The sequence below is a fragment of the Mus musculus genome, chromosome 18 (genome assembly GCF_000001635.26).
Source record: "Mus musculus strain C57BL/6J chromosome 18, GRCm38.p6 C57BL/6J".
Lineage (NCBI taxonomy): Eukaryota > Metazoa > Chordata > Mammalia > Rodentia > Muridae > Mus > Mus musculus.
The window spans coordinates 52,151,419-52,176,502 of NC_000084.6; the positions used below are offsets into that span (position 1 = coordinate 52,151,419).

The 25,084-nt window shown below is 38.0% G+C and overlaps 1 non-coding gene across 1 annotated transcript; it reads right to left on the reverse strand.

Annotated features, from left to right (window-relative positions):
- Window positions 1–3,082: 3,082 nt before the first annotated feature.
- Gm22259 lies at window positions 3,083–3,189 on the reverse strand. The gene has a single exon (XR_003952709.1). It is a non-coding gene; the product is annotated as a U6 spliceosomal RNA (small nuclear RNA).
- Window positions 3,190–25,084: the final 21,895 nt, after the last annotated feature.

The window sequence follows — 25,084 nt, forward strand, 5'->3', positions numbered from 1 at the left end:
TTCAGTCACTGATCCTGTCTCAAAATATGAAATGGTAAGTGGTCCAGGAAGACACTTAGCATTGGCTTCCACTTCCTTAGAGATAGGCTTTTATGCTTATGTGTATGCACAGATGCACACACCCACTTGAGCAGGCATGCAGGCAGAAAAATAAAATGCAATTTAAAGAAGGTCAGAAATAGAGTCTGGTATAAAAGGTTTCTGAATCAGAGATACTGAGATAGATCTATCATCAGAGAAGTAAGTAACATTTGATGTGCATGGTAGATGAGGAGCTGGCTGGGAAGTTTATTAATAGACTTCCCATGGAAACAAAGTTTTTTCCGTAAGACAGAAGAAGACTTCCTGAAACCTCAAGTCCAGCCTTAGCTACCATGATGATGTCTATTTTTTCTTAAAGTGGCTGCTCATCCTGTAATTCTGGTGTCATTGGCAATCTTTGTCAGGTCTAGAGACAATATTAGTGTACCACTCAAGCAATCTTTACCTAACTAGACATTTGGGTCTTAATTCATTTTGCCTTTGAAAATTAAATGTACATTTCTATCCTTCAAAGAGTTAACAGTAAAGCCTAGGGGATGCTTTGTTGAATTAACTAAGTAAATAAAAGATGGACTCATATCCAACTCAGCATGGGTAATGGCTGGATTTATAATACCCAGCATGAGTTTCTGTCTATTGAGTGAGCCTTAAGTCCAGCTAGACAGGTATTGATTACCCCAACATGCAAGTGCCACTATTTCACCTCTGCCATATTATTCACCGATGTGGTTCCTTGGTATTATGTTGAGGATAACTGATAGCTTTTCTCCCTTGGCAGCTTTACTAGGCATAAGTGATAGTCCTCCAGGAAGAGGCTTCTGGGTCAGTTTCAGTTTGATTCCTCCAAGTGCTATATCTTAAATGTGTGCTGATTTTAGCAATGGGGTCTTAAAATTTTAAAGTATACAAGGAAACCAAGAACAGTAGCAGTAGTCTATATTGTTTTGGAGGTCTCTTTGGACTCTCCTAGGCAACAACTTGGAGGGTTCCTTATATGAGGCACTGGGCCTCATTAGTCTACAGTTCCTTTTTTTTCATATATGCACAAAGCTTTCTTTTATTCCTAGATTCTCCATGTCTTTTTTTTAAAATTAGGTATTTTCTTCATTTACATTTCCAATGCTATCCCAAAAGTCCCCCATACCCTCCACCCACTCCCCCCCACCCCCAATTCCCACTTCTTGGCCTTGGCATTCCCCTGTACTGAGTCATATAAAGTTTGTCTTTCCACTGATGGCTGACTAGGTCATCTTATGATACATATGCAGCTAGAGACACAAGCTCTGGGGGTACTGATTAGTTCATATTTTTGTTCCACCTATAGGGTTGCAGACCCCTTTAGCTCCTTGGGTACTTTCACTAGCTCCTCCATTTGGGGACCCTGTGATCCATCTAATAGCTGACTATGAGCATCAACTTCTGTGTTTGCTAGGCCCCGGCATAGTCTCACAAGAGACAGCTATATTTGGGTCCTTTCAGCAAAGCCTTGCTAGTGTATGCAATGGTAACAGCGTTTGGAGGCTGATTATGGAATGGATCTACAGATATGGCAGTCACTAGATGGTCCATTCTTTCGTCTCAGCTCCAAACTTTGTCTCAGTAACTCCTTCCATGGGTGTTTTGTTCTCAATTCTAAGAAGGGTCAAAGTGTCCACACTTTGGTCTTCGTTCTTCTTGAGTTTCATGTGTTTTGCAAATTGTATCTTGTACCTTGGGTATTCTAAGATTCTGGGCTAATATCCACTTGTCAGTGAGTACATATCATGTGAGTTCTTTTGTGATTGTGTTACCTCACTCAGGATGATGCCCTCCAGGTCTATCCATTTGCCTAGGCATTTCATAAATTCATTCTTTGTAATAGCTGAGTAGTACTCCATTGTGTAAATGTACCACATTTTCAGTATCCATTGCTCAATTGAGGGGCATCTGGGTTCTTTCCAGCTTCTGGCTATTATAAATAAGGCTGCTATGATTTTTTATATTAAACCATCCCTGCATCCCTGGAATGAAACCTACTTGGTCAGGATGGATGATTGTTTGATGTGTTCTTGGACTCGGTTAGCGAGAATTTTATTCAGTATTTTTGCATAGATATTCATAAGGGTAATTGGTCTGAAGTTCTCTATCTTTGTTGGGTCTTTCTGTGGTTTAGGTATCAGAGTAATTGTGGCTTCATAGAATGAATTGGGTAGAGTACCTTCTGCTTCTATTTTGTGGAATAGTTTGGGAAAAACTGGAATTAGATCTTCTTTGAAGGTCTGATAGAACTCTGCACTAAACCCGTCTGGTCCTGGGCTTTTTTGGTTGGGAGACTATAATGACTGCTTCTATTTCTTTAGGGGATATAGGACTGTTTAGATCATTAACCTGATCCTGATTTAACTTTGGTACCTGGTATCTGTCTAGAAATTTGTCCATTTCATCCAGGTTTTCCATTTTTGTTGAGTATAGCCTTTTGTAGAAGGATCTGATAGTGTTTTGGATTTCTACAGGATCTGTTGTTATGTCTCCCTTTTCATTTCTGATTTTATTAATTAGGATGCTGCCCCTGTGCCCTCCAGTGAGTCTGGCTAAGGGTTTATCTATCTTGTTGATTTTCTCAATGAACCAGCTCCTCCGGTTGGTTGATTCTTTGAATAGTTCTTCTTGTTTCCACTTGGTTGATTTCGCCCGAGTTTGATTATTTCCTGCCGTCTACTCCTCTTGGGTGAATTTGCTTCCTTTTGTTCTAGAGCTCTTAGGTGTGTTGTCAAGATGCTAGTGTGTGCTCTCTCTAGTTTCTTTTTGGAGGCACTCAGAGCTATGAGTGTTCCTCTTAGAAATGCTTTCATTGTGTCCCCTAAGTTTGGGTATGTTGTGGCTTCATTTTCATTAAACTCTAAAAAGTCTTTAATTTCTTTCTTTATTCCTTCCTTGACCAAGATATCATTGAGAAGGGTGATGTTCAATTTCCATTTGAATGTTGGTTTTTCATTATTTATGTTGTTATTGAAGATCAGCCTTAGTCCATGGTGATCTGATAGGATGCATGGGACAATTTAAAAATATGGAACACTTCACTAATTTTCGTGTCATCCTTGCTCAGGGGCCATGCTAATCTTCTCTGTAGCATTCTAATTTTAGTATATGTCCTGCTGAAATGAGCACTAGTCTACAGTTCTTGAGCTGAACATTATCCCTGAACAGGACAGAACTTCATTTAATTTAATTATATATGCATATATACATGTAAATGTTACATAGTATGTATTTATAATTAAAAATGAAATAATATGTTTCCCTGTGGTTATTTCAATTACCCTAGTGGTCTTTATCCCTTGTTCTTTCCCCTTCCTCAAATAAAGCCTCTCCATTTTTCCCCTTTGTCTAACATGTTTAAAATCATTGTTATCCTTAACAATGATTTCATCTAAGATGAAAAACATTCATCTTAGAAGAGTATTCTTTTGCAATATGTAAAGACTTAAATTTCTCTTTTCTTTTTTTCTTGAAAACAGATTCTTTTCTCATCTAATTCATCCTCACAACAGCTTTCCACTCCCTCTACATTTTCCTGCTTCCCCCATCTTGTCTCCCACAAAGTCCAACCCCCTACATTTCCTCTTCCAAAAAGAGCAGCCAACAGAATACAACAAAACAGAACAAATCAAGATAATAAGAAGAAATAATTAACCTATGATAATGGAGTATTACCTGAACTTAATGAACAAAAGAAGAAAAAAAATCGTGATTTCAATTTTATCTACCGTCTCAAGACTACAATTACATGCACAGAACTTTTAAATCACTGAAACAAACAACATACAATCATGTCAGAGCATTGAGGGAGAGGCCATGCTGAGTTCAATCCCTAGTATCCATGTACAAATGCCAGTGTAGTGATATGCATCTATAATCCCAGTAGAACTGGGGAGGCAAAGACAGAAAGATACCCAGGGCTTGCTGGCAAGTCATGCTAACATAACCCAAAAGCTGCAGATTCAATATAACACTCTGCCAAAGAAGAAGGAGGAAGGGGAGGGGAGGTAGAAAGAGGAGAATGGGGAGGAGGAAGAGGAGGAGGGAGATAGAGGAGGAGGGGGAAAAGAAGAAGAAGGAGAAGAAGAAGAAGAAGAAGAAGAAGAAGAAGAAGAAGAAGAAGAAGAAGAAGAAGAAGAAGAAGAAGAAGAAGAAGAAGAAGAAGAAGAAGAAGAAGAAGGAGAAGATGAAGAAGAAGAAGAAGAAGAAGAAGAAGAAGAAGAAGAAGAAGAAGAAGAAGAAGAAGAAGAAGAAGAAGAAGAAGAAGAAGAAGAAGAAAAGAAGTGCAGCAGCAACAACAACAACTTAATGGAGACAATACTTGATATCAACTTCTGACCTCTACATGCATGTGTGTGTACATTTGCACACAACATATACACACACATAAACACATATACACAAAATGAACAAAATAAAGCCCGTTTTCTTTAAACTTTCTATGAGAACAAGAAAATATTAAATGTCCTAAAGGTTGAATTTCAAATGTCCCTAAGATTGCAAGTCTGGGTGATCTAGATCATTACTAAACATATTTCCATTTAAAATTGACTGACTAGATTTATTCATGTGGCTAAAGCTATTTCTTTTCCACTCTTTTATACATCTATGCAAAATTTGGAGTAGCACATTACAAAACCAAAGATAATATTGGTCACATAATAAAATCAGAAAGTGTTATTCACGTTCCTTGTCCTCATTTCTTAAATCTTTTACTTGAAAGCATAAGAATCTTAATGTTCATTCACTCTGGAAAAAAATGGCTGTTGTTCTATGAGGAGTCAGACTACTTACTCATAGCTATGTACTTATATCCAAAATGCATTACTATCATATATCCCACTGTACAATGCTACCTCACCATTACTCTAGGGCTGTGAGACCACAGAGAAGAGAACCCACATTCTCATGAAATAGTAACATCTTTCTGAAATAAACCTGTCATCATAACTACTGCTGTAGCAATTTGTTATGTGAAATATCACAAGGGAGCCTATCATTTCTTAAAAAATAGAGATAAAATGTCACAGAACTGATTCCAAAATAGCTTAGACTTATGTGAAATGCTATTCTCTTAAACATGGAAATGTGGGAAGAAGATAAAAGGAAGAGAACTCAAAATGAGTTTGAACTCCTTATTAATCTTTCTCTCCTATTCCTCCAGACTGTGAAGTTTGAGATTAGGCAAAATGTTCTACTCTATTCCTCATATTTCTCATCTCTTCCCAGTACATCATCTTGCCCTTCTGATGCCCAAACTATGATTGTATCATCTCTGGCTCACCTGAGATTTCAGATTTTAAACATGGTTTTGTTATTTAAAATCACTACTGTTTAACAGCACAGGAAAAGTTGCAGTTATATAGCTTACATTGCTCTGTTTCTGCAGCATGCGTAACTTTCATAAGCAAATGGCATGTTTGCCCTAATACATACTTCTAAAGAAGTTTGTATGATAACCATTGCTATCACAGATGCTCCCTGTTCCCCTGGTCAGTCACTACACCAGGTTTTCCTTCTACATCTTACATCAGTTTCAAATTACCCAAGACACCTTTGCAAATACAGCTGATAGTTTGAAAAACTGAAAAACAGGTTTTATCTTCAAACTTTTTAAAAACCTGGTTTTGCATGTCTAACTAACTGTGATGGTTTGTATATGCTTGGGTCAGGGAGTGGCACTTTTATGAGGTGTGTTCTTGTTGGAGTAGGTCTATCACAGTGGAGTGGGCTAAAATACCCTAACTCTAGCTGCCTGGAAGTGAGTTTCCTCTTAGCAGCCTTCAGATGGAGACATAGAACTCTTAGCTCTACCTGCACCATACCTGCCTGGATGCTGTCATGCTCCCACCTTGATGATACTGGACTGAATCTCTAAAACCCTAAGACAACCCCAACTAAATGTTTTTATAAGAGTTGCCTTTGTCATGGTGTCTGTTCACATCAGTAAAACACTAAGACAGAAGTTGGTACTGGGAGTGGGGTATTCCTGTTATAGGCCTGACCATGCTTTTGTTTGGAAAAGTGTGGATTTGAGAAATTTTGTTTTAGAAAGCAGTGGAATGTTTTAAATGGGGCTTAATGGGCCATCCTAGTAGGAATATCAGGAGACTTTGTTGCTAAGTGTAATTTGAATTGTGCTGCCCTGGCCCAAGATGTGAGAGACTAAACTGTGGGAAACTAAGTCCCACAGTTCCTCTCACCCTAAAGATCCGGCTGACCCTTTGAAGGGAATTATGTCACCCCCTCCTTCATTGCCTCCACCAGGCGCCTGAGCCTGCCAGCTTCACTCCCTCCTTCACTTGGTGCCTAGAACTGCTTAGATTAAGGCAGCTTCACCTCCTCCTCCATGTCTCCCTTTGGTGCCTGGGACTGTTTATGGCACTCCAAGATAGCTACAAGATGTTTGATGGCTTCCTGGGACTGTGAGGTCAGGGCTGGCACTTCAAGATAAACTGCAGAATGTTTGAAGGCCACCTGGGACTGTTAGGGGGCCGACATTCCAAGATAAGCTATGAGAAGCCTGTAATCAGCATTCGCCCCAGATGTCCATCCCTTTCTCTGTATTTTATTATGCCCCCTCGACCCTTCCCTATTTTCTCTCACTGTGTGCTTATAATCAGGCTCCTAGCCTTCATTAAACAGACCTTGACAACTCTTTGCTTGGTCTCGCTCCCCTTTCTTTTCCCGTTTCTCTTGCAGGCCTCAGTCCTCCTCGACCCACGAAATAACTAGGACCTGCTGGGAGGGACACCAAGAGATTTCAGAGCAGAAGAATTTCAGTAAGTGGCATAGAGACTGTTTTTCTGGTATTTTGGTGAAGAATGTGGTTACATTTTACCCTTGTCTGAAGAGTCTGCCTGAGGTTAAGGTGAAGAGACTCAGATTAATTGCATTGACAAAGGAAATCTCAGAAACATCCATCAGAGACTTTGTTCTCTGGCTAAGGCTCATGAAGAGCATTTTAAACAAGCATAGCAAGATGAGAAAGGAAAAATATAAAATATATAGTGAAAGTATTAAAGTTGCATGAGGAAGTGAAATGGAACTGAATCCTATGTTCTAGGAGGTAACAGATTAAGGGATTTGGGTGCAGGATCCTACCCAGCTAAATTTAGATCCAGGCAGGCGGTTCTTACCTTTAATCCCAGGAGAAAAAGCCAAACATATCTCTGAGTTCAAGGCCAGCCTAGAACGGAGCAAGTTCTAGGTGAAGAAAAACTTAAATCCAGGCTTAGTGGACCACACCTTTAATTCCAGTGCTTAGGAGACAGGCATGAGTTGATCTCTGAGTTCAAGGTCAATCTACATAGTAAGATCCAGGACAGCCAAGTTTAAGAAGTGAAGGAGTTGGAAAACAGAAAGCTAGGGTTAATGTAATAAAATAAGAGGGCAGGAAGCAGCAGAACTTGGCAGCTTTAGCCATGCGGCTATGGATTTAGAGACAAGAGGAGAAGGAGACTACTGGGAAGGAATATTGATGCTAGTTAGCTGGAGCTAAGAAATTAGCAGTGATTAAGAAGAGACCAGCATTATTAAGGTGATATCCTCTGGGAAGTGTTTTCTGAGAGCACAGAGAAGCTGCCTCCAGAGGCAGTCACAGTTGTACATCATGTTGGCAGCCAGACTTCATAATTAAATATACTAGAGTCACCCAGGTGCTACTGGTTTTGAGACATGAAGGGGTAGCAGCTGATGCTTGGCACTGCAAGAGGCCATGAGCAGCCACTGGTGAAAGTGCAGCCTCAGTTGCCACTGCCAGCCCAGGACTGAAGGGGTCATGCAAAAGATTTGAGATTTGGCACCATGAAAATAGCCTATGAGAGGTTATTGGTGAAACCTAGTTGCAGTAGAAGACCCCAGTGTATTAGAGATGCCAGTACCATGGTATGATCACCAAGAACAGCAGTGGCAGTAGAGTGAGCTTAGAGTGCTGCAGAAGGCAGAGCTGGAGAAATGATGTCAACCCTTTGAAGGAGTCCACACATGTCCCCATCCCTAGCCCAGAAGCCATCTCCAATTGACAGACACTTGCACATAGAAATTCAGTTTTCTCCAAGGAAGTGTCACAAGGGAAACAAACTACACTTAAGAATGGGCTACAAGCCCAGCCACAAAAGGCCAACACAAAGCAAACTCAATGGCATCTTTAGAGAATCTTTGTTTAATAATGTCTTATTGGATATTGTCTCTTTTGGATTTTTGTTTTTGTTATTATTGTTTGTTGTTTCTGTTTTATTGATTTCAGCACCAGTTTTAGTATTTCTTGCCAATTATTTCTACCGCTTTGGGATTTGATTCTTCTTTTCATTCTAAAGCTTTCAAGGTTAAGGTCTAGACCAAATTATATTCTGCTGCAGGCTTAGTATTTCGTTACCCATTCAGTAAGTGTTTGTGGGCTTCTGAGAATATTTTGTTTTGGGTAATGTTATTGTAACAAACCACAGAAAAATAAATACCCATTCTTAAAAAAAAAGTCGCTGTCTTTGAAAAATGCAATAAATAAAGAAGTAATATACAACGTGTAACAGAAAGTCAAAGTTAGCAGTAGATATGAGCAAAATGCCAAAAAGAAAACGTGAACTGCAGTGTCTATATAACTTATGATGGAGTCACTAGGATCAACATCACTTGGAAGGTGAGGTTTGAATAAAGACACAGGAAATGAAAGATACATCCATCGGATTTTCTTCATGTTGGGTATTTTAGGTAGAAGGAAAGTAGAAATCAAAAATTTTAAATTATGACTCTGCTAGAAATGACTGATGAACTCTTTGTTAGATGGTGTTGGTGACGACCAGTGAGCAATATGGCAGAGAAGAGGACAAAGGATAACGTAGCACGGGGAAGAAATGTGTCAGGTCTTCTGTTGGTTTATAGGAGGATATTTTGGTCTTAGGTGAGTCACTGAAGCTAACATGCTAACACTCTAAATAAATAATATTACTATGGTGATTCTTTCAGAAACAAACCAAAGAAAGAGGAGGAATCAAGATAGAGAGTTGGGAACCATCACGATAAAATGGGTTGGAGAAGAAGTAATAACCTCTCACCATTTCTAATGCTGAGACCTTATGACGCAGGTCCTCGTGTTGTGAGCCCCAATTGTAAAAATTATTTTTGTTGCTACTTCCTAACAATAATTTTGCTACTGTCATGAGTCGTAATTTAAGTATGTGTGTTTTCTGATTGTCTTAGGTGACCTCTGTGAAATGGTCCTTTGACTGCCCTCCCCGAAAGGGTCTTAGCCCCCAGGTTGAGAACTGCGTCATTAGAGTAAACCACAGTCAGTCTTGCAGTATATTTTGAGGAGCAAATAAAAGATGGTGATCAGTGGATAGATGAATAATAAACAAAAACAGTAAAGAATGCATCCAAACATTTTAGCCAAAGCTAAAGGAAGACGTTTGTGGAGTGATGGTGGAGGAATAGGATTAAAAGGTTGATTTTTGAAATCTCATTGGGCGTCCAGCAGAAGACATTTGGAAGTTGACTTACCTAAATGTAGAGCTTGAGAACGAGATAGGGTGTAGAAACACATGCTAGGTTAATTTGCTGTGTGTGACTCATAAAGGAAGACTTGAATTTTAGTGGAAGTCTTAAAGAATGGAATGTACAAAGGGAACAGATAGTAAACAAGCAAGTGCTAGAACCGGGTGGTCAGGAAGAGGAGGAGGAGGAGGAGGAGGTCGAGGACGAGGACAAGGACGAGGATGAGGACGAGGAGGAGAATCAACATGGCAGCTACAAAAGGAATGAGAAGTGAAGCAAGAAGAGCACGATGTACTCACAGGACATGCTTTCATAGAGAAAGGCATCCTCACCGAATGTCAGCAGAGATGCCGGAGAGAAAAACATTCTGAAAATATGTTCATAAGTTTAACGACTCAGGGTTTAAGTTTAAGTAAAATTTTGAGCAGCTCTAAGAGAGAAGAGAAAATCAGAAATTGGAAACTATTTTAAAAGAATAGTGTGTCACTCTTTCTGTGGACTTCCCACTAACTCCGGGAATATACCTCTTTTATTTCCTGTTTGTAAATATGCTTTAATTGAAATAAAATCATATCACTTTCCAATCATTCTTTCCTGGCTTTCAGCCCCTCCCTACCATTCCTCAATATCTTTAAGTACCTAAAACTCTCAAACTAGTGGCCTCTTATTCCTCAATAATTATTGTTACATACACATGAGTGTATGCATATACTATATACAATATATCATGTATAAAGTTTTTGTTGTTGTTTGTGTGTATATGGTTTTAGGGATAACCATCCTTTACTGGACAACCATTAAAGGGCTTATCCCTGGAAAGGACTAGTTTTCTTTCTCTCATCAGTTATTAGTTGCTTATAGGTAGAAGGCCAGAACAATAGCAAAATCAATGGGCATGTTTACCTCTTTAGTATTTAGACTTACATCTGCTAACCACTGTCTACACTGTGAGGTTCTTATAGCATTTTTAATTTGCCAATAGATTTTTTTTTTCATACTACAATGAGAACTATATTTGAGCTGTGATTTTAGGGAAAGAAAATAAAAAGACAATAACTGTGTTTTATTTTTAGATTTTATGATGGAGTATGCATGTTTATTAGCTTTTGACAAAGTGTAAAGATAAGGGAATGTGAAAAAAATGGTGAATAAAATAACGAGAGAAATCTCTGGGGACTTGGAGGAAAAACAATGTGACAGCATAAGAACCCATGTAAAGACATGGGAATAAACACAGCATTCTGAGTAACACAAACAGCACAGACAACCAGAACAAGACATAATGAGAGCTCACTTTCTTTTGTCTTTTTTCAGAACCATTAGAGGGACATGTAAGAAGGTATATATTTATAATACATAGTGTGATATGTCTCCACATGTATGTGGTAGGCTACTAAATCAGGGAAATTAGCATTTCTATCTTTCCATTAAGTTTGGTTAAAGTTCACTTGTGGTTTGAAATAGGTAGCTAAGTGTCAAGATGTAGGACATGTATATGTGCGCATGGTTGTGATCAGAGGCACTTGGCCATCTGTGTTAATAAATTGGCTGCCTCTCAAAGTCAGGTTCTGGCTGTGTCAGAGAGACTAGAATAGAGGAATTTTGCCTTTTTTGATGATTACATTTCAAAGGGATAGCTTTCAAGTGCTCCAGGCATTCTTAAGGCTTGAAACCAGCAAGAGGAGAGGAGAGATGCGCATCTCAAGGAAACAGAAATAATTTACTACAGAAAGTTTTCAAAGTTAATAAATATTCCAAAACAAATCAGGAGCCTACAGTCAGGAAGAATCTTTTATAGAGTTTAGTCAAGCTGAAAAGAATGTTGCAGCCATTTTGGATACTTGAGAACTGTAAGAGATTCATGAATGACAATGAATTGAACATGAGACCATGAAGTGACTCAGTCCAGCTACACAGTATTCATTGTATCTCAACCCTCCAGCTTGTCACAGAATTGGATTTAACTGGACCTACAGTTTTACTAAGAGAATATTGGTGTGGTGGAGGTGAGAGAGATGCCAATAAGTGATTAAAGCCCATGAAATTTAAGAAAGTATAATTTAAGCAAAGGGAACATGAAGATATAACAAGTAATAACTTCATTGATTTGAAAGAGTTAGTGATGTGGCCAAGTCAGGATGCCAAGAGGTGGTCAGAGGTATGATGGGTATCTTAGTTAGGGTTTTACTGCTGTGAACAGACACCATGACAAGGCAAGTCTTATAAAACACAACATTTAATTGGGGCTGGCTTACAGGTTCAGAGGTTCAGTCCATTATCATCAAGGTGGGAGCATGGTAGTATCCAGGCAGGCATGGCGCAGGAGGAGCTGAGAGTTCTATGTCTTCATCCAAAGGCTGCTAGTGAAAGACTGACTTCCAGACAACTGGGGTGAGAATCTTATACCCACACCCAAAGTGACACACCCATTCCAACCAGGTCACACCTATTCCAACAAGGCCACACCTTCAGATGGTGCCACTCCCTGGTCCAAGGATATAAAAACCATCACAATGGGTAACCCCAATAAGGTGGGTGGTTGAAGGACAGAGCATTTATAGGTAGTAAAATGCAAGAGGAGCAGAATCAAGGTCACATTTATAAACAAGAATCTGTGGTATGTATGTATGTATGTGTGTGTGTGTGTGTGTGTGTGTGTGTGTGTGTGTGTGTGTATATATATATATATATATATATATATATATAGTGTATATGTATGTATATATACATCAGAAAAACAATTGCATCCTACTGAAGACTGTTAGTGCTTAAGGCTTTCTTCTTTATTCCTGTGTGCATTTTATCCATTTGTTACAAACAAATGCAAAGAACATTCTAATCAGCACGTAGTTAGTAAAATGAAACTAATTAACAGCTTCCCGTACGCCAATGTAGCTAAATGATGGCCCATGGTCATCACAGACAGATGATGCCACTTTGCTGCCTTGAAAAGGATATTTAGTAGCATTTCCATCTCAAAAATATTTCCACTCTCCCCTGAGAGTCTCCGCTGAGTGTGAGAAAATAGTAGTAATAAGCTGACTCTCTTGGTATCTGAGTCACAGACTCCCACTGACCTTTGCGATTAAGCCCGTAGCAACTGGATCAAGGCTTCCTGTGGGAGGACACTAGTGGCTGTTTCTAGACATATTCTCCTTTATCTGTTTTTATGTTAAGTGACTTTAAACAAATTATTTCTCATTTTCCTTTCAACTGTGGCTCATGACTAAAAGTTAGAATAATAAACAGCTGGAGAACTTTTTAAAGGATTCATTTTGAATTTGATCATATTACAAATCCTTTTCTAAAGTTATATAACAATAGTCATCAGCCTCTCTTCCCTATTGTGTCAAAACCTCTCCATCAAAATTAATTAGCTTATCGCATGAACATTGAGCACCAATTTTATTTTCAGGAACATAATTAGATATTATGTAACTGGTAATTTTTGTAAATAATCAGTGCACTAAACTTTCAAACTGATTGTGTAAAAACGGCAAGGTGGCATGCTAAAGATTTCCCAGACAGTAGACCCCTTGACCTTGTCAGTACACATTCCAAAATGAGTTCATTTTGATGCTATCTCCTCTGTATTGGCAAAGTTCTGCGAGGTGAGAAACAGAAGTGAAATTTAAATATCACACTCTTTAGACTGTTAAAATGTTAAATTATGTGTACATGTGATTTTATGTGGGTATTTATATGTGAGTGCCGTTACCTGCAGATGCCAGAGACAACAGATTCCTTGAATCTGTCATTTAGGAGGATATGGACCAATGAAGGAGGCTGCTGGGAACAGAACTTGGGTGTCTAATGTGTTCATACCTGTTGAGGCAACTCTCCAGCCTCAAATTTCAGATTCTAGATCTTAAATTCTCCTTATTGTACTTCTCAAAAGTACATCAGTTGAACTTAACAGGTTAGCACAGTGCTTTCTTGCAAGCCATGTCAAAATTAAATTATTTTGTTTTTAATTTTTTTCCAAGCCAAACTGTATCCAGTTTTCTTACATAAGCAATCATGGTACTTCCTTAAAGTCGGGGTCAGGTTGTGATAAATTGTTAAGCAACATCCTTAATGTGAAACTTCAACCCTTACTCTAAGCTACTTCCCTATTTTCAAAGTTAAATTCTTAAGCAGAAATTTCTTACTTAAAATAGAGATTACTCCACAAGATATTCTTGTTCTTTCTCTGTCAGTATACGTTTTCCTTTGTAGTAACTCCCAAATTACTCAGAACCTCAAATGAATATAAAAAGAGAAATTTTACTAAAACTATGTCTACAAATATAAACACATATACACAAAAATATACATAGAGAGAGTTTTACTCTAATATTACTTTAAAAATGTTACAGTGTGCTCAGCTATCATATATAAAATAAAACATGAAGCCATCCCTTGGTAAGGTCCCTAGAGTCTTTAGAAGCATGGTTCACGCTGACCGTTTTCAAAACAATAATAAAATCTACAAGTATGGTTAAGTCATAATAATTGCGTCTAGATCTTGTAGTAAATCACAATTATATGCAGTGGAGAGGCACTGGTAAGAAGATGGAGATTCGGTTTTAAATTTTAAAGCTTCATGGTTTTCTTTGCAAGAAGTAAAAAATTGTGTTTTTACTCATAGAGGAAAAAATTATAAGTAGTAGTGGCAGACTTTCCTGGCATGTGCTAGGTTAGGGTTTGCAAATATTTGGATCTGGTTCTATTGGCAAGAATGGTCTTATTCATCTTTCCCACTCCCAGACGCAGGCATTATTGTTTGTTTTCAGACATCCATCCATACGAAGTCTTAGGCCAAGAAGAAACAGAGACATAAAAGATCATAGAGAAAGCAGGCTAGCCTGATCTTCTTCAAAAAGTAATGCACACTGTTAAGATATCATATAAAAGTGCTGTATTTAACATCAAGTAAATAACTGACACATTAGTGGATGTTTGCCACAGCTGATTAGTGTGCTACAAGAACAAAGTAAAGCTGTCACCCTTAAGTAAAGAAATTTGGTATTCTTTTCACACTTTTTTACTCTTGAGAATTTTTTGTGTGTATATAACAAAGTATGGTCACAACCACTCTATTGCCTACAACATACCTCATCCCAACATCATGTTCTTTTCTGAACCCACACGTTCTAATTAGTGATGCTCTTATATGCGTGGGTGTGCAACCATCCTCTGATTTGAACATGGAAAACCTACCAGAGAATATTATTATTAATTACTCAGTGACAAAAGTAAAAATTATTCTTAACTCTTCATCATAAGTTCTAAAGAAACTAATTTCTCTAAACTTATTGTAGCCAATACTGAATAGTGATGTGAACATGATATTATGGGAAAGACTTGATTTTGTGCTTTCTACACAAATGTGAATTTATATTTTCTAGTATCCTGAGAAGGCTTTTCAGATTGATTATAGCTGTGGCATGTATAGGTTGTCACATTCAAGAACCCAGACACTATTGCAGATGCCAAGAGGTGCTTGCTACTAGAGGCAAAAGCTCTAGGGTGTACTGGTTAGTTCATATTTTCGTTCCTCCTATTGGCTTGCAGACCCCTTTAGCTCCTTGTCTCTAGTTGCATATGTAGCAGAGTATGGCCTAGTTGGCCATGAATGGGAGGAGAGGCCCTTGGTCTTGTGAAAGTTATATGCCCCAGTATAGGAGAATTTCAGGGCCAGAAAGCAGGAATGAGTGGGTTGGGGAGCAGGGCGGGGGGAGGGTATAGGGGACTTTCGGAGAGGAAACTAGGAAAGGGGATAACATTTGAAATGTAAATGAAGAAAATATCTAATAAAAATATTTTTAAAAAGTTAAAAAAAAAGAATTGTTGCTGACAGGATCCTGATATAGCTGTCTCCTGGGAGTATCTACCAGAGCCTGACAAATACAGAGGCAATGCTCTCAGCCAACCATTGGCCTGAACACGTGGACCCCAGTGGAGGAGGTACAGGACTGAAAGAGCTAAAGGGGTTTACAAACCTATAGGAAGAAAAACAATATCAACCATCCAGACTCCCCATCCCCAACCCCAGAGTTCCCAGGAACTAAACCACCAACCAAAGAGTAAACATGGAGGGACCCATAGCTCCAGCCACATATGTAGCAGAGGATGGCCTTGTCTGATATCAGAGGGACAAGTGGCCCTTGGTCCTGGGAAGGCTCAATTTCCCAGTGTAGGGGAATAATGCCAAGGCAGTGAGGTGAGAGTGAGTGGGGCGGGGAGGGGGAGCACACTCATAGAAGCAGGGAGAGGGGAATGGGATAGGGAGATTCCAGAGGGGAAACCAGGAAAGAGGATAGCATGTGAAATGTAAATACATAAAAATATCCAATAAAAAATAAATTAAAAAAAGAGTTACAGCACTATCACTAGTCTCTGGTAGCAGTGTGGAAAAGTTTGTGCAAGACCTGAGACGTGTAACATGTTAGATGGAGTAGATGGAAACATGAGTGGCAGGTTAGGAAATAAAGCATATGAACACATGTTCAACACTTAGGCTTTAAGAAACCATCAGTGGAGGGAACAATGAAGACTGTATTGGTTCAAGTCTCCTAGACATGTCTAATGACTACCAGTACTTAACAGTGTGACGTGAAGAATACTGGGCATCTCTGTAAGACTGGAAACTGACAATCTGGTAAGATATCATGCATCCAAGAACACAGAAAGAATTTAATCATTTTGGTTTGAACATATGCTCAGTGTAACACTTGCCATTAAGTAATTCTGTTAAAGTTTCCTTTATTGGATTTTGTTTCTATGAATACATTGTGAATCCAAAGCTGCTGTTCTTAGAGAGGAATGCCTTGCAAGTTTAGCTGTTGCTGTGTGAAATCATGATATCACATGTCACAAGAAAACATGTTTATCCCCTAGTCGATACATGTATGAAAACTTATTTCAAATTAACTATTTTAAGTGATCCTTGAGCCAGGGAGAATGGCAGTAAAATGGCTACTACCAAGTGTGGTGGTCTTAATATAAACAGTGCCTGAGGGTATGAATATTTGACTGTTTGAATTTGGGAATGGTTGAGAGTGATGTCCTTATTGGAGGAAATGTGTCCCTAGGGTTGGTGTTTAGATTCTGTGTTTGGGGGCAATAACAGGAAAACCCCATAGAACAGTTTAACAGCAAGCCAAGTAGAGAAATAATAAATATCAAAAAGATAAAATAAGCATTCAAAAACTAGTGTTAATATTGCCAAATTCTATTAAAACAATCTTCTAAAATGATAAATGTTAAGAGATTTTGAGTTGACAACATGGGCCACACAATAGGCATTTATGAGTTACAGTCAGAAACTTTCAGGCCCTGCATTTCTATCTCTGCATACCTCCTGGTTCTTGATTAGATATAAGCTCTTAGGTACAGCTAAAACACCATGCTTTCCTGCTACCATGATAGTTATGATCTCTAACCCTCTGAAACTGTAAGAAAGCCCTAATTAAATATTTCCTTTTATAAGTTGATTTGGTCATGATGTTTCTTTAGAACAATGTAACAGTCACTAAGGCATTTGATATTATTGGTTGGCATCCTATGTTCATTAATTAGTCTTCATTCAACAAATATTTATTGATTCTTTCTTTTATATCTACTTGTATAAATGCTGGGTGTGCGAACTGATCAAGATAACATCCTAGTTAATAAGAGTTATATTATAAATATATTTAAAGAATATAATGTAATGTTTTATAGCACCAAGCATGGAAAATAAAAAAGCTAAAAGAAAGAAAATTGAATGTGGAACAATTAGTTAGCAAAGGAAGAAAGAAGTAGAAGAAAATTAGTGTTGCCACAAACATCTCCAAAAGTAACAGCTTTCATCAAATACTTAGAGCACAGTGAACATGTAGGAGGAAGGCAGAGAAATACAATGGAATGCAACAGCTTATAAATTCACAGAAGGCACACATGAAACTTTGTAACAATGAGAAGGAATTTGGTATCTTAAGAAATTAACCTGGAGGACCTGGAGATTTGGACCATTGAAGCTTGAGTTATCAGTGTTAAAAATAATTCACTTGTACCTAAAATCTCTTATGGATATAGATTATTTAGGTTACAGTATTAATGGCAGAGATATATGAACTGCCATTGTAAAAGGCAATAACAGAGTCTACAGAACTAGCAGAAAAGCAAGTGAAGACATTTGAATATATACACCTAGGAGTCACAGGCATGGTGCTAGCAGTATGACAAGATGATAAGGGTCAAAACTGCAACCCTTAGGGATATTTACATTATATTCAGTGTGTGGAGAAAAGAGCAGAAAAAAATCATATAATAATTTTAGAAGAAAGAAAATAGAGAAATAGTAAATATCAAAAAAGGGGGAAAAGTATTCAAAGATTCAAATGTTCAATAGTACCAAATTCTGCAAAAACAAACCCAAAACAATGAATGTTGAAAGGAATGTGATTAAAGAATATGTGGATGCTTTTGTCAGTGTACATGAGTATAGTCATAGCATCTAAAGCAACACTTTACGATGATGATACAAGATAATTTAGATGAAATACTTTACATTTATTCCTTGTACAAAGTGGTCTCATAAAAACACTTCAGTAGAGTTTGCAAAGTATTTTGAGTATGTTACCCCCCATGTCTTCCTTTCTCCACTTTGTGCTTTCTCACCATTATACTTCCTGAATCTTTACAATGTCTTTCACTAAATTGAGGTAATTCTGCTGTGTTCTTATTGAATAAATTTTCTATGCCTTTAGCTTGTCTTTTTCATTCTCCTTTGCCCATGATTTGTAATTTTGGTATCCTGATGGTGTCCCATAGATAATGGGTATTTCCCTGAAAATTCAGTGCATACCTTCTGGGGCTCTCCTAAGGCCCAGTTCCCACCCTTTACCATTGCACTCCCTCAGCTTTCAGAGCTGAGCACTTCTGTTTTGGGTCGAATCTACTAAAACAGACTCTCCATTTCTCCTGTCCCAGTTTCTAAAGATTCCTTCCTTTGTGAATGAACTATTGGTCCATCCAATTAACAGCATGGCAGATCTCCAGCTATACCTGGCTTATTTCCCAGAGAGTCTAGCAACCTGTGCATGGATGACAATACCTGCTTTCTTCAAATCTAAATATAATTCTTTTTTTATATTTTTATTAAGTATTTTCCTCATTTACATTTCTAATGCTATCCCCAAAGTCTCCCATACCCCCCCCACTCCCCTACCCACCCACTCCCACTTTTTGGCCCTGGCGTTCCCCTGTACTGGGGCATATAAAGTTTGCATGTCCAATGGGCCTCTCTTTCCACTTTTGATACATATGCAGCTAGAGTCAAGAGCTCCAGGGTACTGGTTAGTTCATAATGTTGTTCCACCTATAGGGTTGCAGATCCCTTTAGCTCCTTGGGTACTTTCTCTAGCTCCTCCATTGGGAGCCCTGTGATCCATCCAATAGCTGACTGTGAGCATCCACTTATGTGTTTGCTAGGCCCCGGCATAGTCTCACAAGAGACAGCTATATCAGGGTCCTTTCAGCAAAATCTTGCTATTGTATGCAATGGTGTCAGTGTTTGGAGGCTGATTATTGGATGAATCCCTCTACAAGAACTTTTATATCAGGCTTTAAAACACCAAACCAAGAAAGAAAAGAAGCTAGGGTGGTTCCAAACTGTGTAGCTACCTTAAGTTAGTTGTGAAGTTGTCATTAATCAACTAATGATTTATTACATATTATTTCTCTATTTGTGTTTCTATGTGTGCTTGCACATGCATGTATAATGACACTGTCTGTCAGTGTGTAGATGTCAGAGCACAATTTATGGGAGTTTTCACTTTTACCATATCAGCCCTGAGGAATGGAACTTAGAGTGTGAGATAGGTAGCAAGTGCTTTGAGAAACTAAGCCATCTCATTGGCTTTCCTTTGTAATTTTTAAGATAACTAGAGGGCCGGGCAGTGGTGGCGCATGCCTTTAATCCCAGAACTTGGGAGGCAGAGGCAGGTGGATTTCTGAGTTTGAGACCAGCCTGGTCTACAGAGTGAGTTTCAGGACAGCCAGGGCTACACAGAGAAACCCTGTCTCAAAACAAAACAAAACAAACAAACAAACAAAACAAAACAAAACAGATAACAAGAGGACCCCATTGAGAGAAAAAAATTGAAGTTACAAAGATGAGAAGGAATAATCGTGAAGCCAATAGTTGGAGCTGGGGAATCAGTGTAGAATGGAGAGAGGACTGTGCATCCTTTGAAGCAACCATTACAGGATATTTCTCAGTGTTCAGGGGTGAATTTCAAGTTACATGAAGCCATTCATATTCAGTATCCCCAGCATCAACTGAAATACTGAAATCAGACCTAAAAAAGACTGAAGGATTTTGAAATTTGGTTAAAACTCATCAACTTTTCTGAAGTCAGGATATCCTGCTTTCAGATCGCTTCTGCCTTTTCTGCATCAATTCTCCAGTGTGCTCACAGAGTAGAATGTAAGAACCCAAGTACAATGTAAGCAGTGGGGCTTTTAGGTTTCTATGAAGGTGGCATTCAGCATGAAAAGGAGTCTGCTTAAGGGATCTAGATGAATTAAGGTAATGTCTGCCTAACATCAGAGAATTTTTACATAAGACTAGAGGACTCTAACTCCATATCACACCATCAACACGTGCAACCTAAGCAAAATTCTAAGCATTCATATTTTCCTGTGTCTTTTGACTCACATAAATAAGTAAAACTTAAGCCCTGGTGAGAATGTTTTTTAAAAAATTATTAAATTCAACTTCCTATGAATAATTAAAATTAATGTATATTCTATTAAAAATAAAATGATAATGTGTGTTTTGATTAAATGCTTGAAACTACTTACTTACTGCTTTAATTTATACTAACCTAGTTGTATTTCACATTACAGTTACATCTACCATTTTTACCCTATGGAAAAAATAGCTTAATGATTTTTATCCTTTAGCTGTGAATTTATCAAAGTTATAGATGAGGAAGGGCACACGAAAAGCTGGTACTCAGAAACGGTCCCTGTACTGCTCAAATACACAAAACATTACAAAAGCAAAAATCCAAAGGAATTAGAAGAGCCCAGCTAAGTAAGTATAAATTGAGTTCTAAAGGGTTGTTTTGAGAATAAAAGAAGTACAAAATATATTTTACATAGGGATGATATCATAAGTGACCTCTCTTGAATAATACTGCTTATTGATTTCACAAAACCATTTTGTTGCCACCTGAGAAGTTCAGCCATGCATGTGCATCATTCTGCGCAAAGAGTAAAAGCCACTCCCAATCCCTGACAGTTGACTGGAAGAAACATAGCCCAGTAAAAATCATTTTCTGGTTAGTCTTATTTACTTCAGCCATACACCCAAATAAGTTGAAACAATAGCAATCTCAGGTAGGAAATCAAATGGCACAGAAGTTTCTTACCATGAGCCAACCTTGATCATTGGGTGTGATAAAGATTACTTAGAAATCGTATTTCTCCTAGGCAGCAATGTGAGCTGTTACTCATTATTTATATATCTGTTGAATATGTCTAATAATAAGATATTTTGGTCTAGTTTAGAAGAAAGAAAGATGAAATTAGTATGATCAAATTTACAGGGCCACTATGCAGCAAAGAAGAGGAAGAAGGGAAGTTGACAGAGATATGAGTTTTGTTTAAGTGCTCTTGCTTAATCCCTATCACTTAATTTGGAAAAGAAAAGCATCTACAGAATATCCTAGACACAAAGCAATTGTGAAATGGAGAGAGACCCCACATGCCAGTCTCCTGTTATTCTTCAGTGGATGACGATAAGAAAACTATGTGAATAAAGTTAAGAGGATTCCGCAAGGAGGAGAAATGGGGAATGGGAAGCTGCAATTATGATTTTTCTCAAGTACATATTCTAAGGAATATTTCGATAAATGTCATGTGCCAATGTAAGCTTCATGGTCATAATACCATTCTCCTTATAAATAATGCTGACACATGAGAAACTCTCTAATACACACCCACCCCCAAAAAGAAGGACTAGAATTGATTGTAGTCTGCAGTGTTTTAAGCAGGAAATGGTTAGTTAAAAGACAAAAGTTACTTTTTAAACATTTAACAATAATATAATTAAGCTTTGTTACAAAGGTGTGTGTGTGTGCCTGTGTCTGTGTGTGTGTGTGTGTGTGTGTGTGTGTGTCTGTGTGTGTGCATGTATCTGTGTCTGTCTGTGTGTGTCTGTGTGTGTGCATGTGTCTGTGTGTGTGTGTGTCTGTGTGTGTGTGTGTGTGTTTCTTCAGGGTATCCTTGTGTAGACTATGCTAGCCCTGACTTATGATGCTCCTGCTGCAGCCTGCTGCTTCTGAAGGGACATCACAGGCCATGGTGCTCTTACTAAATGCTGGTTTTAACTTGGTTGCTAAGTGCAAGTAATTAAAATCAACATATAATTGTGTCTCCTGAAAACTATTATTGATAGAATCCAAATCTCAACTAGGTATTTCTTAAGATATCAAGATAGAATAAAACTGCATACTTGGGGCATTACAGGCCAATAGCATTTAAGTGGGAAAAAAATGAGGAGGAGAAATCTCCAGAAAGCCACTATATTTTCTGACCAGATCTAGACTTTATGGTTAGTTTGTGGTATTTAACTTGCTTTTCAATGCAACATTGCCTAGTAGCTTTCTCATAATGAATGACATAACATTTAACATAAATATGCTAAACTGGTCTTTCACTTTTTACAGTAGTATGGAGAACCATTTTGAAGAAGAATACAATCTTACTTTCCTAAAATTATATCTAAATTAATCATTTTGCAGTATTGTATGGTTTTCTTTGTTGGAAGTATAGAAAAATTTTTCTAAATTTTTCCTGCATATGTATCAGAAGATGGCCTAGTCGGTCATCAGTGGAAAGAGAGAACAATTGGTCATGCAAACTTTATCTGCCTCAGTACAGGGGAACACCAGGGCCAGGAAGTGGGAGTGGGGAGTGGGGGAGTTGGGGGGTAGCGTGTGCAGGACTTTTGGGATAGCATTGGAAATGTAAATGAAATAAATACTTAATAAAAAATTCATATTTTCTTACCATGTATTTTGGAACTCATTACTCCTCCCAGGTCTTCCTCACCTCCCTATTCACCAAAATGTTATTTCTTTTTCTCTCTCTTAAAAAAATAAATAAAACCCACAAAAGTCTGGAGTTCATTTTGTTTTAGCCACCCACTCCTGGGTACAGGACATGCTTTTATGCCCAGTAAAACTCCATTGGAAAAACCTGATTTTTCCCTTTGCCAGCAAGTATCAATTGCAAATAACTTTTAGTTTTTTTTTCTTTTTCTTTAATTAGGTATTTTCTTCATTTACATTTCAAATGCTATCCCAAAAGTCCCCCAGACCCGACCCTTCCACTCTCCTTCCCCCCTCCCCCCACTTCTTGGCCCTGGTTTCCCCTGCACTTAAGCAGATAAAGTTTGCAAGACCAATGGGCCTCTCTTTCCACTGATGGCCAACTAGGTCATCTTCTGATACATATGTAGCTAGAAACATGAGCTTCGGGGAGTACTGGGTAGTTCATATTGTTGTTCCACCTATAGGTGGACTAGACAAGGCTGCCTACTTTCTCCCTACCTATTCAACATTGTACTTGAAGTCCTAGCCAGAGCAATTCGACAACAAAAGGAGATCAAATTGGAAAGGAAGAAGTCAAAATATCACTTTTGCAGATGATATGATAGTATATATAAGTGACCCTAAAAATTCCACCAGAGAACTCCTAAACCTGATAAACAGCTTCAGTGAAGTAGCTGGATATAAAATTAACCCAAACAAGTCAAAGGCCTTTCTCTACACAAAGAATAAACAGGCTGAGAAAGAAATTTGGGAAACAACACCCTTCTCAATAGTCACAAATAATATAAAATATCTTGGCGTGACTCTAACTAAGGAAGTGAAAGATCTGTATGATAAGAACTTCAAGTCTCTGAAGAAAGAAATTAAAGAAGATCTCAGAAGATGGAAAAATCTCCCATGCTCATGGATTGGCAGGATCAATATAGTAAAAATAACTTTTAGTTAAAGGTCGGATTCCATCTCCACTTCCCTCCCTCAATGTTGGGACCCCATCTGGATTGACCTGTGTAGATTTTGTGCATGTTCCCACAGTCTCTATGAGTTCATATGTATATTACTCCCACTGTATTTTGAAGACAATATTTTCTTGGAGTCAGTCACCATCTCTGGATCTTACAATATTTCCACATCCTCTTCCACACAGATCTACACTCCTTATTGGAGGGGTTTTATGAAGACAACTAATTTAGGATTGAGTGCTACAATTTCTCCCACCTTTTGAGCATTTTCCAGTTGTGAATTACTGTGTTAATTTCCATCTCCTGCAAGATTAAGTTTCTGTGATGTAGTTTGTGTGAGGCACTGATCTGTGGATATAGCAATATGTTATTAGGATGCACTTTCTTGTTGTGTTCCTTTGGTAGATAATAGCAGGAGATTTTCCCCCAAGCCCATGACTTATCTCCAGTTCTGAGACACTTTAGAAGTATGTGGGTTCAATCCCATAGAGTTGGTCTTAAATCTATTTAAACAATGATTTTTGACTACCATACTTGTGTCACTATTGAATTAGTATATCTTGTACTCAGGTCACTGTTGTTCATTGCAGGGCTTGTAGCTAGATGCTATTGTTGACTGCCTTTCTCATCCAGTAATGTGCAGTATACTATCCTTTTGGTATGACAAACACGAGGCAGTAGGGGTGAAACTTCAAGTTGAATGCCAGCTTAACTTCGCCTTTACAATGGGGCCTTACCCTCAGGTTGTGGAGAATAAATAACAGACTTGGCAGTAGTCTGTGACATTAGAGAGAGGGCAGTCTTTGGGACACCTTTGGCCAAATACTTAGCAAGATATAATCCATTCTTGGCACTGGAGATTTTAGTTAGTGGACTAAGAGATTTTATGGGACATTGTCTCCATAAGTTCTTTCTCTATTAAAGTACAACATGTTTCTTTTGTAGCTGGCTGGTTTCCTATGGTTGTTCATATTTATGTATCTTCTAAAAATCATTATTTCCTGATAATTAATGCTGCAATATAAACTACTCTACAAGCTAATTATACCTTTGTAAATGAAAGAAAATGATTCAATTGTCCACATTTTATTGCAAAGTCTCACATAATTAATCATCATTATCTCATTTACATTTTGAAATCAATATTTAGTTTTCTAAACAATTACAATGTAAAGTTAAGGAAAATGCTGAAAGGAGCCCATAGTGGAAGTAATGGGAGCTATCATCCTTTACAAACTAATTAAAGTCATAATTACAGATGAAAAGCAGACTAAATAAATCTTGCCTGGCAGCTGCTGGTATGACTTAAATTTTACTGTGGTTATTTAATTATGATCACTATAGGAAGTGTATTTAACATCCCTGTGCATTTTTTAAAGTTCTCAGATTGTCAATTGTATGGAGTGTTCATTAACGTCTCTGAAGCTGCAGAACTTGAAAATATATGCCAATTAACTCAGTATTTGTAAACAAGTTCCATTC